The following is a 14,614-nucleotide window of genomic DNA, read 5'->3' as shown; positions in this document are numbered from 1 at the left end:
GTTTTGTTTTAGTTTCATAAGGGCTAGGAGAATGAAACTCAACCCCTCAAAGACGGATGTCCTGTGGCCGGAGGTCCTTGCTGGCTGGGAAGGCGGCAAAGCACGTTTACCCACCCTGGCTGGGGTGCAGTTTAACATGTCATTCTCAGCCAGGTATTAGGGTGTGATTCCGGATACCTCTCTTTCTATGGAGGCCCAGGTCATGAAAGTAGCCTGCATGCCATTTTATCATCTTCGCCAGGCAAGGCTACTAGCACCCTACTGTCCCCCAGACTGTCTAGCCACAGTGATCCATGCAACGGTCACCTCTAGACTTCTGTAACTCGCTCTACACGGGCCTACTCTTGTACCTGATACAGAAACTCAAGCTGGTGCAAAATGCAGCTGCAAGGGTCCTCACTGGTACACCTAGGAGGGCTCATATGCAGCCTGCGCTGAGGCAGCTGCATTGGTTGCCAGTCTGGGCCTGGATCAGGTTCAAGATTCTTGTCTTGACTGTTAAGACTATCCACGGCTTCTCCGCTATGTGGGTACTAATCTATTGGAGGTCCCTGGCCCTAAGGAAGCACGCCTGGTCTTGACCCAGGCCAGGGCTCTTTCAATCCTGGGCCCGAACTGGTGGAGGAGATCTCCAAATTGGGAGAACTGAGAGAGCTGAGGGCCTTGACAAAGCTATCAGAGTTCCACAGGACTTGGAAAATGGAGCTCTTCCACCGGATCTTTGATGGAGGCCAGGGCTAGGAACAATGGGGTCCCTCCTCAGGCTACATGGCAAAATCTAGCATACCTCACCCTGGGTGGTGGATGGCTGCTTGGTTGGGGAGAGATTATGCTGCCAATCTTATTTTATTTTACCCTATCTCATGTTTGTCTGTTCTGTCTTTGGGGTGTGGTTCTATGAGGATTTTATATATTGTACCCTGCCATGAGTCTCCGGAGAGTGGCTAAAAATCTAATGAGTGAGTGAGTGAGTGAAAATATCTCATTCTTATATGAAGAGACATTCATAGTGAAACTCAAAGGAGTTTCTGCTTCTGTAGGTACTGCTGCTCCACCAGAATCAATCAGACAATGGGAAAGATGGAGTGTTTTAATCTCCAAAGTATAGCAACCATACAAAATTTTCTTCACTTTGCTTACTTAAGGAAATGTTTAAAAATTCTTTCTACAATGTGAAAGTCACATTAGCAAGGAAGCTGTGCATGTCTTCCTTTTCTCAATTTAAACAGGTTTTTTCTACAACCCACTGGAGGTTTTTCCTACAACCCAACTTGTTTTTCCTACAACCTGCTGGCAGGGGCTCATGGGAATTGTAGTCCATGAACATCTGGAGGACCACAGGTTGACTACCCCTGGAGGGCAAAGAGCAAAGAGCAGCTGTGGTTTTCAGTCACTCCTGCTCATTTACAGGCACAGCTGCCATGGACATACATGCTGATGTATGTGATGAAGTCAGATTAGCTTTTGACCATGAATATTGTTAGAGCAAGTTATTTCCCTCCTGCTTTCCTTTTTCAGGGCTTGGTAATGCCAACAGTACCATCAAGTTCTATGCAAGTAGTCTTTCCTACAGTTCTGCCAATGGATTTGGTACATAATTGCTATAATACTTCAGATACCAAAGCTGGTAACTCTTGTCTGTAACCAGTTTCTTCCCTCTGCATGAGCTGGTAAAATCTGGTGGTATCTGCATCACATCTCCGGTGAAGTCACTAATCTGTGCTACCTTTCCAGGCTGGGTGTGGAGGAATAAAATTCCTTTTAAAAGAGGCACATCACTAGCCTATATTGTTCCTTGCAATTCCTGAAAAGTCAGTGAAAACATCTGATTTGTTGGCTGGAAAGGCTTTTGTCTGCTCACTGAAACACTCTGCTTATTCCCAAGGAAGTCTGCAACAGGGAGAACCCTAGCCTCCCATTTGAAACAAAACCTCACATTTGAAAGGTATGCAGCCTATTTGCCAGCTAAAGATGGTTCCATTTCAAAGAGGATGGTACAGTCCTCCCAGTCTGCAGATCTTCATATGAATAAGAAGCACCTTTTTGTTTCACAGTGCAAGTAGCACCAATTGTGAACGATATGTCCACAAAGAGCAGCAGCAGAATTATCTGGAAAGAGAGGAACAGGGATTACTTGCTCAAATTCCTCCCTGAAAAAATGACTTTGATATTAACAATCCAATGTTAAGAATTACATCTTACCTTTTAATCATTATTAGATCCATAAAGCAGTTCACAAGTTCTGCCTGGCAAGGTTTCCTTTTAAAAGTATCTCAAATATCCTCAAAAAGCTTCAACAATAAACTCAACAGGGGCCTGAAAATGGCCTAGCCCATACATTTCTGTCAATCTTGAGCTACATTATTCCCTTACCCTGTTACCTTATTTCCATCTTCCATGAGCCATCTTGATTTTCTCAATACTATGCAGTATTCCACCAAAATTGTGTCTTGGTAGTCTACTTGATAGGGTCTACTTGATACCCTATCTATATGCCAAGAAGAGCTCTACGTTCCACCACCTCCAACTGGCTACGGATCCCTGGCCCTAAAGAGGCACGTTGGACCTCAACAAGGGCCAGGGCCTTTTCAGTCCTGGCCCCCACCTGGTGGAATGAGCTCCCCAAAGAGATCAGAGCCCTGCTTTCAGAATTCCACAGGGCCTGCAAAAAGGAGCTCTTCCACCAGGCATTTGCTTGAGGCCAACTGACTCAAAACATCTACAGTTCCCCCCCCCCCGCCCCCCAGACTGAGAGGTCAAACCTACCGAGGGCTTGTCAAAGTTGTTTTTGAAATGCTGTTCTGGCTGATATGTTATTGTTATTTGTTATATTGCTATCCTTTATATTGTTATTGTTATATTGATATTGTTCTGTGTAAACGTTCTATATGTTTTAGGTAAACTGCTCAGAGCCATAGGGAAGGGCGGTATAAAAATCTAAATAAATAAATAAAATAAATACTTCTGGTGTCCCCTTGCTTTTCCTATTTTTCTGGGGGCAACATGGCCCTGCTGCCATTTGTAGATATAAGGCTAAATGTGCAACCCACCAATTGTATGGTGTTCCCATTTTGATTGGTATTTAGTCTGTAAAGAAGATTCAAGCTACTTTCTTGCATTGTACTTTGGGTGTTGCAAACTGTATTGGATATGGATACGTTTCAGATAACTTTTGGACACTAGAACCTGGATCCAGACTTTGAAATTCTGGCTGTGCCTTAACATTTTGCCAAATCATCCTAACTATGCACATACCTAGTTATCAGACTCTTACTTAAGTAAGTGGTTGTGCAAAGTTCTATAGAAAGTTAACTCAACTGGCATTCTATTTGATTTGCTCCTTGTATTAGGGAAATAATTAGGGATATGCTTTTGCCTAAATCTGAGCCAAGCTTATCAGCAAATTCCAGGTATTATTTCAGCTATCTGAAACAGCCAAGCCTGAAACACCACAAAAATAATCAGGATATTTTAGGACCGCTGGATAGTCGAAGTAAAGGGCATTTAAAGGGATTGCAATCTCTTTAAACACTTTCCCCCCTCCACTGCAAGAATGAAGGATGGGAGCGCCTTCTTTGAGGGCCCACTGAATTGGAACCCTGGGTCACAGTAAAGACCAATGCAGTCACTCTGTATGAGTAATGAGCAAAAGAACAAAGTATCAATGGAAGTGGAGACATCCAGAATAAGACCAAAAAACAAAAATCCAGAGTGACTGTATTGGTCTTTACTATGATAAGCTTACTTGTAAGCCTCATAAGCTTACAAAAGGGGCTTAAATGTTTAAACATATTCTTCTGTGTTTGAAAAAGTATGAATAGTGAGTACAGGATGGTTATGGCTTAAGTGTGTGCCTATATGATTTTTAAAAATGTGCATGTATGAGAGGGTTAAACATTACAGAGAATGCTAAGTACACATGCACCAAGAAGCAAAATAGTGAAAACAAACAAAACGGAATGGGTCAGGGAAAAAAAAAAACAGTAAAAAGAAAGGAGAAACTCAGGAGAGCCAGACGGTAAACAAGCCAGAGAGAGAAAGAGAGGGGGGGGGGGGGGGAACCCTGCTTTTCTAGAGCAGCATTAGATTTAAAATGGAAATCAAAGTTTTTTAGTTTTAAAAATCCTACCTAAAACTATCCATGTATATCATCACACCTTCAAACAGTAACTTGGCTGGATGTGTTATCATAAAAACAAACAAAAAATAGCACCAAAGGGCCATTGATATACAAGGTAGTGTTAGCTATGTACTGAGGCAGCTTCCAAAATATTCCCTCTCCAATGGCCTGATGAAGACTGAATATACTCCAGAAAGCACAAAATATTCAGATTAGGTCCAAATCAGTTAATGGGGGAAATAAAGGAGGGGAAATTAGGTTGCTCAAGCCCTGAGAGCTTACAGAAAGTGGAGGAAGGGATTGTGGGGCAAGGGAGCATTAAAAAAAATTTTTTTAATGCCCTTTTCATATCAGTGTCTTTCAATATCCCAGCTTCTGTTTGCAAAGTACATGTGTGGATATGTTGGAAAGCACAACTGGATAACAGACAGGTCTGGAAGTGGCCCGTAGAGACTGCAGGAGAACCTGAGGCATGCAGACATTCCCTGCTTCTCACTGCCCTCCAAACAACCTGGTGAAGACCTTGGCCTGTGCTTGTGCATTGCTCTCATGCTCAGTTTCATACAGATGCAAACCCTCATCTCTTGCCATTGACTTCCCTTCAGCCTGAGTACTAAAAGAAGGAATTGAATCAAGGGAATTCCTGTCCTGATATATTAATGCAGTTTAAAGCAGTGGTCCCCAACCTTTCTGAGGCTGGGGAGCGGCAGGGCATCGGGCCGCGCCCGTGCGGACCACAGCCGCGGGCTGTGCCTGCGCATCGGGCCGCGCCCGCGCATCGGGCCACGCCTGCACGGGCCATGCCCGCGAATCGGGCCAGCCCTGATTCCCTCTCCCCGCCCTCCCGCAGTAAGAAGCTTCCCAGGCCGCAAGCTTGCGGCCTGGGAAGTTTCTTACTGCGGGGGGGGGCGGGGAGAGGGAGCCGCAGCCCGGCGCCATGGCCTTCGCGGCCCGGCACCAGGCCACAGCCCACAGGTTGGGGACCACTGGTTTAAAGTATCACTGCAATACTTAAAGCTGACAATCTATTTGCCCCCCTCCAAAGGAAACAGAAAAGCCCTTTCACATCTGGGATACAACTGCAAGACATAACCAGCGACTTCCATGAAGCTAAGCAAGTATAAGTCAGGTCAGTACCAGGATAGGAGAATTTCAGGAAATCCTATACAATGGCAATAGAATCATGAAGCTGGAGGGGGCCATCCAGACCATCTAGTCCAATCCCCTGCTCAATGCAGGATCACCCTAAAGCAGTGATAAGTATCTGTCGAGCTGCTGCTTAAAGACCACCAGTGAGGGGGAACTTGCCACTTTTTTAGGCAGCCTGTTCCACTGCTGAACTACGCTGACTGTGCAAATCCCCCTCCCTGATATCTAGCAGATACACGTTGTTTAAACCCACTACTGTGTGTCCTATCCTCTGTTACCAATGGGAGACTCTTCCTGCCTTCCTACGAGTGACAGCCTTTCAAATACTTCAAGAGAGCAATCATGCCCCCTCTCAACCTCCTTTTTTCCAGGCGGAACATTCCCAAGGCTTTCCTCATAGGGCTTGGTCCCCAGACCCTGGATCATCCTCAGTGCTCTCCTCTGAGCCCTCTCAATTTTATCCCCATATGAGGGGAAAGTGAAAGTAAAAAACTTGAATTTTAAAAACAATAGGGAAAGGAAGACAATCAGATGCAGAACACTCTCCAGCCTAACTCTGTTATACATAATTCTTGGCATTGCAAATTTAAAAGACTGTATAAATCAGATGTTCATCCAAACATGTGTTGCAGTGCAGATGCAATCTGGGAGTGCTGCATTGCTTTAAAGGGATTCCTATCTGCACTGGACATGAGGCCAAGTACACATTCCCATGAAAAGGATGCAGTGTGGATAGAAAACACTTGCACTTCTGGGCACACATTAGTCCAGGGGTAGTCAAACAGCGGCCCTCCAGATGTCCATGGACTACAATTCCCATGAGCCCCTGCCAGTGAAAGGGGCCAGCAACAACTGGGAAAGCGAATGCTGGCAGGGACTCATGGGAATTGTAGTCCATGGACATCTGGAGGGCTGCAGTTTGACTACCCCTGCACTAGTTGGTTACTGCAATTCCTAAGCCAGCAAGTGACACATGCGAGGAATATTACTTCTTAGTGCAGTTCTTCTTAGTTAGATCTTCCTGTCTTCCTGACCTCCTTTCTCTTGGATCCTGCTTCTTGTCTAAAACAAATTATGATGGTCAGACTGGCATTCCCTGAGTTCTCACCCACATACCCCGTTCCTTATTACAGCTACATGAAGAGTATTGCTTTCAGGATAGCATTCTCAGATATTTTGGGAGGCTCTTCTACAATTCATCTTTTATTTTACAGAGCTCTCTATAAAGACTTAAAAATAACTTGCCTAACCTATTGAACTGTTTTGAGACATAACAATTACTACTTTCAATGCTGTCCATGATTAACATTGTGGCAATATTTTTCATTTACGTTTTACATCATATCTCTTCCCAAAGAAGACGGCAAGTGTTCTTAGCTTCTTCTTTCCCATAGCTTCTTCTTTCTTAGCTTCTCCTTCCCTAGTTTTGTGAACATACATGTATTAGCTACTTTTTCATGACCCTCCTACCTGAGCAAGTAGTTATAATCAAACACATGTTCTGAATTTTGTCACCACCCATAATATTCAGCAGTAAATTTGGCAACAGCTAGGAGCTCTGCTATCACTTGTGTGCAGGGATGAAGGCAGCCTCGAGGTAGGATTTCCCTTTAGCTTTAGCAAATATAATATTCACAGAATGACTAATATCTGAACTCCTGTTTTGGGTTAAATTATTAAAAATAATATGAAAATGAACAGGAAAGTGTAGTTCCATTTGCAACTGGCAATTTGATCTCTCAGCAAAGAAGTTTCTGGTTTCCTTGGCATACAAAAAGCAAGAATGGTAAATTTCAAAAGACTTGTTAAAGCATATTGCAAAGTTCAAAGAAGAGTCAAATCATGTTTCATATGTCAGGAATCCAATAGTTTTGGAATGCAGAAAAATACTAAAACTTCAGAGTCTACAGCAATCTAGAATTAAGAATCCTGTAAGGAAGCAAGAAGTAAGAATACTGTACATCAGTGGTCCCCAACCTTTATTAGGCTGGGGACCGGCAGGGCATTGGGCCGCGCCCACGCTTCGGGCCGCTCCCGCGGGCCGCACCCGGCCGCGCCCGCGGGCCGCAACCGCGGATCGGGCCGCGCCCGCGAGCCGCACCCAGCCGCGCCCGCGGGCCGCACCCGTGGATCGGGCCGCACCCACGGGCCACGCCCGCGGATCGGGCCGCGCGGGCGCGGCCTGCACGGGCGCGGCCCGGCCCTGATTCCCTCTCCCCGCCCTCCCGCAGTAAGTAGCTTCCCGGGCCGCAAGCTTGCGGCCTGGGAAGTTTTTTACTGCGGGGGGGGGCGGGGAGAGGGAGCCGCGGCCCGGCGCCATGGCCTTTGTGGCCCGGCGCCGGGCCGCGGCCCGCAGGTTGGGGACCACTGCTGTACATTACATACACAGTCCACCCATGCAACCTTAGCCTAACCTATTTCACAGGGATAGATTAAAGTGGGTAGCCGTGTAGGTCTGAAGTAGCATAACAAAAATAGAGTCCAGTAGCACCTTTACAATTACTTGCAGGGATGCTTCCACACTTGGGTGGAGATGAATGGGGCCAGCAACAACTGGGAAAGTGTCTGCCATTAATTACAAACGTGAACAGTTTTATTTCTCCAATGTTTTTGTGAAATGCAGCTGAACTCAAAAGGACTGATTAGCTGTTTTAGCAAAGAATTATCATATGGCTGAATTTGGATGTTGTGACCCACTTTACTAATTTAACATAATTAACTTTAGCTTCATGATGGTAGTTCATAGTCTGAGGAAGAGTGCATGTACCCGAAAGCTCATGCCTTGAATAAATCTTTGTTGGTCTTAAAGGTACTATTGGACTTATTTTTGTTGTGCTATTTCACAGAGTTATTGTGAGAATAAAATGGAAAAGGGGTGAATGTCCTAAGCATTTTGGATCACTGGGCAGAAAGATAGACTATAAATAGAGCAAATAAAAAATTAGAGTAATGAAACTTGAAAAACCATCACCACTGGTTCAGTAGTCACAACCAGATTACAATACAAATTCATTTATATGTCTGCATTAAAGGGATTAAATGAGCCTCTTGTGGCGCAGAGTGGTAAGGCAGCAGAAATGCTGTCTGAAGCTGTCTGCCCATGAGGCTGGGAGTTCAATCCCAGCAGCCGGCTCAAGGTTGACTCAGCCTTCCATCCTTCTGAGGTCGGTAAAATGAGTACTCAGCTTGCTGGGGGGTAAACGGTAATGACTGGGGAAGGCATTGGCAAACCACCCCGTATTGAGTCTGCCATGAGAACGCTAGAGGGCGTCACCCCAAGGGTCAGACATGACTCGGTGTTTGCACAGGGGATACCTTTACTTTTTTACCTTTATTAAAGGGATGGGAAAACTTGCTCATAATCCTAGTTGTGAATAGTTGTGAAGTGCGGTTAAATTATATCATGGGTTAACATACCCATTAAATGATCATGAGTATGTGCCTGGAGATTTAAAACAGTAAAAGAGAATCACAAGTCATAGGGCCTTTGCATCTTGATTAAAGCATTAACTACAGATGAAGTCATGGAAAGGTTTCTTCTTGCACAGTGCCAGGGATAAAATCCATCTGCTCAACCCTCAGCCAGTTAAAACAGAAAACTGGGTTCTCTGGGTGACAAAGAAAAAGGGATAGCAATGAGAATTTAAAAAAATGCTTACATAGCATGCAGTCCAGTAGAAGCACATTCTTCTGACCCAAGAAGGTGTCTTGGGGAAATCTGTATGTCCATGGGTGCAGACTTCATGAGTGATGAAGGAATCAGCATAATCTTGTTGCAGCCACTGAAAACCCCAAGCAGGAAAAGAAAGAACAGCATGGTGACTGTCCATTGACAAAGCCAGTTTTCACCACCATCACCGTAACTCCTCCCCCTCCAAGGCAGAACTTTCACTAATTCAAAGGGGGGGTACTCCAAATAAATGAAGTAGGGGTCATGGCTTCACTCTTTTTCACATCTTCCTTACAAACAAGAAGTGAATGATCTAATTACTTGCTCCCAGGAAACTCTTTATGAACTGTGGGAAGAAGGACAGAGGAAGAGCGTGCAATGCTGCCACTCATAGTGGCACAAAAAATGCTGGGGAAGGAGCTCTCAGACAATATGCAGCTGCAGCATACAAGCCACCCTATCTCCTCCAATGGAAAATCAGAGCAACTAAATACAGTAATGTCAGAACACCCAGGATCCTCTGTAAGGACTAGAGATCCTCTCTTCTTTGCAATGGATTGAGACAGAAGAGCTGGAGCACAGACTGGACGGGCTCTGGGCCCTCAGTACCTTTTTTGGCACTGTGGAAACAAAGAACACACAGGAGGGGCCATTTTCTTGGCAAAAGGGGAAAGGGAGTTTTCGAAAGCAGCAGCCTCGCCCAGGACGTTTAAGCCACTGATTCTCAATGAGGCATTATTTGGGTGGTGGCAGAAAGAAAAGGATGGAGAGTACTGCAGGATGCAGGCTTAAAGTGAAGAGTGACCAATGAGGTCTGTTTAACTGACACAGAAATTTGGATATGTCCAGGAGATTTAGTGAAATCCAGTCTGCTACTAGATCTGGTATCAGTGGCAAAAGCAATCATTAAATAAATATAAAAACTGAACACAGCCACAAGTTGTAGAAAGTGATTTACATATATCCCATTAGACATGAGAGATGCTACCACTGCTTTGCCAATATCCCTAAGCCACTCATTCCTAACAATTTAAATGCAGAAAGGAAATTATACATTTAGTGTAAAAAAGAGAGATGCCTCAGTGGTACAGCACATGCTTTGTATGTTGAAGGTCCTGGGTTCAGTCCTGGCATCTCCAATTGAAGATTTCAGCCACTAGGTATTGAGAAATATATAGACAGTCTCGGGGACAATTCTAACAACAAACAGCCAAGAACTTTGTATCATAATGCAACCCTATATAGGCCATGTAGAGCCTCAGCCTTTGGTCAACTGAACAGATATACCTTTCCCAAAGATGATGGTGGATATTGGGTACCAGTATGCCCTGGCATTACAGGCTGTGGTTGGGGTAGGGTCATAGATAAGGGGGCAAGGAAAATGGGATCTTAGGCAGGTAGCAGCCCACTGGGCCTATGGTACCCCTACAGTTGCCAGTTCTGGCTTAGAAAATGCCTGAAGATTTGGAGGACGGAACCTCAAGAAGGGAGAATTTGGGAGGAAATGGTGCTCAATGGAGGTATGATTCAATATAGTATATTCTCCAAAGCTGCCATTTCTTCCTGAGAAACAGATCGCTGTGGCCTGGAGATCTGTTGAATTCCAGGACATCTCCAGCCTGGAGGCTGATAACCCTAGGCCTAGCCCTCCCCTGAGACCATCTCCAAGGACAGCGGGAGCGAGTGCAGACAGAGTTGCCCTACTCCTGGTAGTCCTTTAGAACAGTGGTCCCCAACACCCCGGGCTGTGGCCTGGTGCCGGGCCGCGAAGGCCTCGGCGCTGGGCTGCTGCTCCCTCTTCCCGCCCCCCCACAGCGAGAAGCTCGCCAGGCTGCGAGCAAATCGGCCGCCAAAGCGGCCGATCAGCTTGCGGCCCGGCAAGCTTCTTGCTTTGGGAGGGGGCGGGAAGAGAAGCTTGCCGGGCCGCAAGCTAATCAGCCGCTTCGGCGGCCGATTTCCTTGTGGCCTGGAGGGGCGGGGAGAGGGAGCTGTGGCCACCGACATGCCGGCGGCGCAAACGCGCACGCGCAGACTTGCCGCGCGTGTGCGTTTGCATCCGGCGGGGCGCAAACATGCACGCACGGCAAGTCCGCGCATGCGTGTTGGCGCCAGGGCTGCCGCGCACACGCGGGGCTCCAGGTCGCTCTCTCCCCGCACCCCAGCGCAGCGGTCCGCAGCCTAACAAAGGTTGCGCACCACTGCTTTAGAAGGTGTATCCTGGCAGGGCCCCGGAGCAAGGGCCAGACCCTATGAAGCCAGGGTGAGGTTACTGGGAGAGGAAGTGAAAAAGGGTACTGTAAACTCTCCTTCCCCCTTTGAGCTTCTTCCCCCAGGGCAAGCCCTACTAAAGGAACTCTGGAGGAGAACACTGCCCTGGACTCAAGCCCAACACCAGAGTCTGACATGGACATTCTGGGGTATCTGAGGATAAATAAGCACAAATGATTAAATAATAAACTACAGAAGTACCTATTAGTGATAATTTTCTCCATAACTCTCCTTACGTTTGCAACAGAAGTCTCATCAAAAGCTCCCTATACTAAAATTACAAAAATAGTTTACAAAAAAATCGCAAAATGACCTCCTTCCACATGGCAGGTTGTTGGCAACAAACAGCAGCTCACTAAGCAATGGAGCATGTGGGGGGAGGTGCATGTGAGGATGTAAGAGCACTTTCATTATGGGTAGTGAAACGTCTATTGAATAGGTGCAAATGGAAGAAAGAACAGGTGGTATTTGTGTGTTTGTTTATTCATAAGGGGAGAGAATATAGTGGCAGGAAAATGTTAGCATGTGTTAAAGACAGCTTATAGTGCGGGTGGGTGAACATACAAAGGAGGAGATAAAGGATATTGATAACAAGCTTGTACAAAGGAACCCAGCTGACCTGAGCCACCGGGTTCCCTCTATTCAGGATCTTAGAGGCTCTAAAGAAAACAGTCAGAGCCAGAAATATGCTGAAACCTCTTACCATCCCACTCAGCATGCAATGTATGTACATATGCAGACCTATAGGGTTTTCTGTTTTCCATTGATTAAGACAAAAGCATCATTGGATCACTTTCCTTCATGTTGGATCCATTTAAAAAATATTAGCCTATTCAGATTACAACAGAAAAGCAATGTGAATGAGTGGCTAAAAGCAAATTCAGCGTTAAAAAGAGGAAAAATCTAAAATTAGAGGCCCAACTGGAGAACAGGCAGGTTTGTGGGTCTAGTGCCATCTTTTTCCTTAAGTCATAACTGACATGTAGACTCCAAGTTGTTTTTCAAGGGTCTGGGGCACTGCTCATTACTGCCCTGTCCTCTCCCACCTTGCGCAGGGGCTTTGCATATTTTGAGAGGAGGGCATGGTCTCAGAATGGGGGTTATCGCTGACTACAAGTCCTTGGTTTTTCCCATGGGCCAACGATAGTTAACCTCACTATCCCTCGGCCCCAAAGGAGGTGCAGGGCATGAGCATAGCCTGCCAGGCATTTCTCCATCTGCACCAGGCAAGGCACCAGGCAAGGCTGCACCAGGCAAGGCTCTGTCCCCAGAGCACCTAACCATGGTGATCCTAACGATATAGGCTAGATATCAGGAAAAAGTTTTTCACAGTCAGAGTAGTTCAGCAGTGGGCTGCCTAAGGAGGTGGTGAGCTCCCCCTCACTGGAAGTCTTCAAGCAAAGGTTGGATACACACTTTTCTTGGATGCTTTAGGATGCTTAGGGCTAATCCTGCGTTGAGCAGGGGGTTGGACTAGATGGCCTGTATGGCCCCTTCCAACTGTATGATTCTATGATTCTATGATTTTATGATCCATGCAATGGTCACCTTCAGTTTTGATTTCTGTAATTCACTCGAGGTGGGCCTTCCCTTGACCTTGATGCAGAAATTGTAGTTGGTGCAAAATGCAGCTCCTAGGGTCCTCACTGGAACACCTTAGAAAGCCCATATCCAGCGAGTGCTGAGGCAGCTGCATTGGTTGCCAGTTGCATCTCGGATCAAGTACAAGGTTCTGGTGTTAACCTTAAAAGTTAGCTGTGGTCTGGGCCCCACATATCTCAGGGACTGTCTACTGCCATATCCCCCTCCCCACCCTGGGCACTGGGCTCTGAGGGTGCTAACCTGCTGGTGGTTCCCAGCCCACAAGAGGTACACCTGGCCTTGACCAGGGCCAGGGCCTTTGCAGTTCTGCCCCAACCTGGCGGAATGAGCTTGCAGCTGAGGGCCCTGATGGGGCTTTCACAGTTCCACAGGGCATGGAAGATGGAGTTCTTCCACCAGGTATTTGGTTGAGGCCAGAGCAGTTAAGATCAGGGTCCCCTCCTCGGCTTACCCAGGACAGCAGGCTTCTCCCCATGAATATTTCTCGAGACTATGTGGGAGTGCTTTTTATACTCCTCCACACAACAGCACACAGAAAGTCACTAAAGTGTCCAAACCTATTCTGCCTTGTGATGCCAACAGTTATACAAGGCTGGAAAATGACAGCATGCTAGGGACATCTGTGGTTTCCAGTGATCTACTCTCCTTATGCATTTGCCATTTCCACCCACAGATCAGATAGTAGGCTAAATGCTACATATTTCAAGGCATTACGAGCTGACAGTTCTGTGGTGATTGGACCACCTGCTAACTTCAGGAATGGCCAATAACATTATTTTGATGGAAAGACCCAAAATCAAAGAATTCCATAACCGTTTTCAGATAAATATCAGCAGACCAATCCTTTACTTTTACTGTTGTCAATCAACACCCTTAATCTAATTGGCTCTGAGTCCCAGCATATTTTCTGGCCACATTCTAAGCAATGTAAAAGTCATATTTTATTTCATTCAGACCAAAGTTCAAATACACAATTACAATAGCAAATGAATACAAAAAGAAATTGTTGGTGTTGTTAGGTGCAAAGTCGTGTCCGACCCATCGCGACCCCATGGACAATGATCCCCCAGGCCTTCCTGTCCTCTACCATTCCCTGGAGTCCATTTAAGTTTGCACCTACTGCTTCAGTGACTCCATCCAGCCACCTCATTCTCTGTCATCCCCATCTTCTTTTGCCCTCGATCACTCCCAGCATTAGGCTACTCAAATACAAAATGGGTGTTTAAAATCAAAAATATAAAACATGTCAGGATTAAAACTCATCACTGAAATAGCATTGGTGGCCAGGTAGAAGAATGGCTACACTATAAACAAAGCAGTTCTTGCAACTAATTGGAAGATGCAAACATTGTAAAGGGTTTTAATGTTAATTATTTGTATGATTTTATCACCACTGATGTATACTGCCTTGAGCCTGCACAGGAGGGCGTGATACAAATAGATAGATAGATAGATAGATAGATAGATAGATAGATAGATAGATAGATAGATAGATAGATAGATAGAGAGAGAGAGAGAGAGAGAGAGAGAGAGAGAGAGAGAGAGAGAGAGAGAGAGAGAGAATAATTTAGATCAAAACTTTTGTGAACATTTCAAAATACTACCACATACTCCCATTTACCCTGTTATGTCATTCAGCCACAGCAGCTATCAAGAGTCTTCAGTGCTTCTAAGGCTTATGTCTAGAAGAGGCCTCTTATCTCTGCCAAGTCTCTGAGGAAAGTGCTGTTTCCCTATGTGAAATTGGTAACATCAAGTAAGACTGCCCTTTACCAAGACTCTTAAATAAAAGGGTGCCTACACCC

General features: G+C 45.8%; 1 protein-coding gene across 4 annotated transcripts in view; it reads right to left on the bottom strand.

Annotated features, from left to right (window-relative positions):
• Nucleotides 1–14,614, bottom strand: part of DAGLA (diacylglycerol lipase alpha) — a 132,141-nt gene that overhangs the window by 51,231 nt on the left and 66,296 nt on the right. For all 4 annotated transcript variants that reach the window (XM_077321168.1, XM_077321170.1, XM_077321169.1 and 1 more), the window contains exon 2: nucleotides 8,929–9,051. The gene's annotated coding sequence lies outside the window, so the exon portion shown is untranslated. The remainder of the gene's footprint in view (nucleotides 1–8,928; nucleotides 9,052–14,614) is intronic.

Source organism: Paroedura picta, chromosome 2 (genome assembly GCF_049243985.1).
Source record: "Paroedura picta isolate Pp20150507F chromosome 2, Ppicta_v3.0, whole genome shotgun sequence".
NCBI classification, from domain to species: domain Eukaryota; kingdom Metazoa; phylum Chordata; class Lepidosauria; order Squamata; family Gekkonidae; genus Paroedura; species Paroedura picta.
This window is presented reverse-complemented; position numbering and strand designations above follow the sequence as displayed.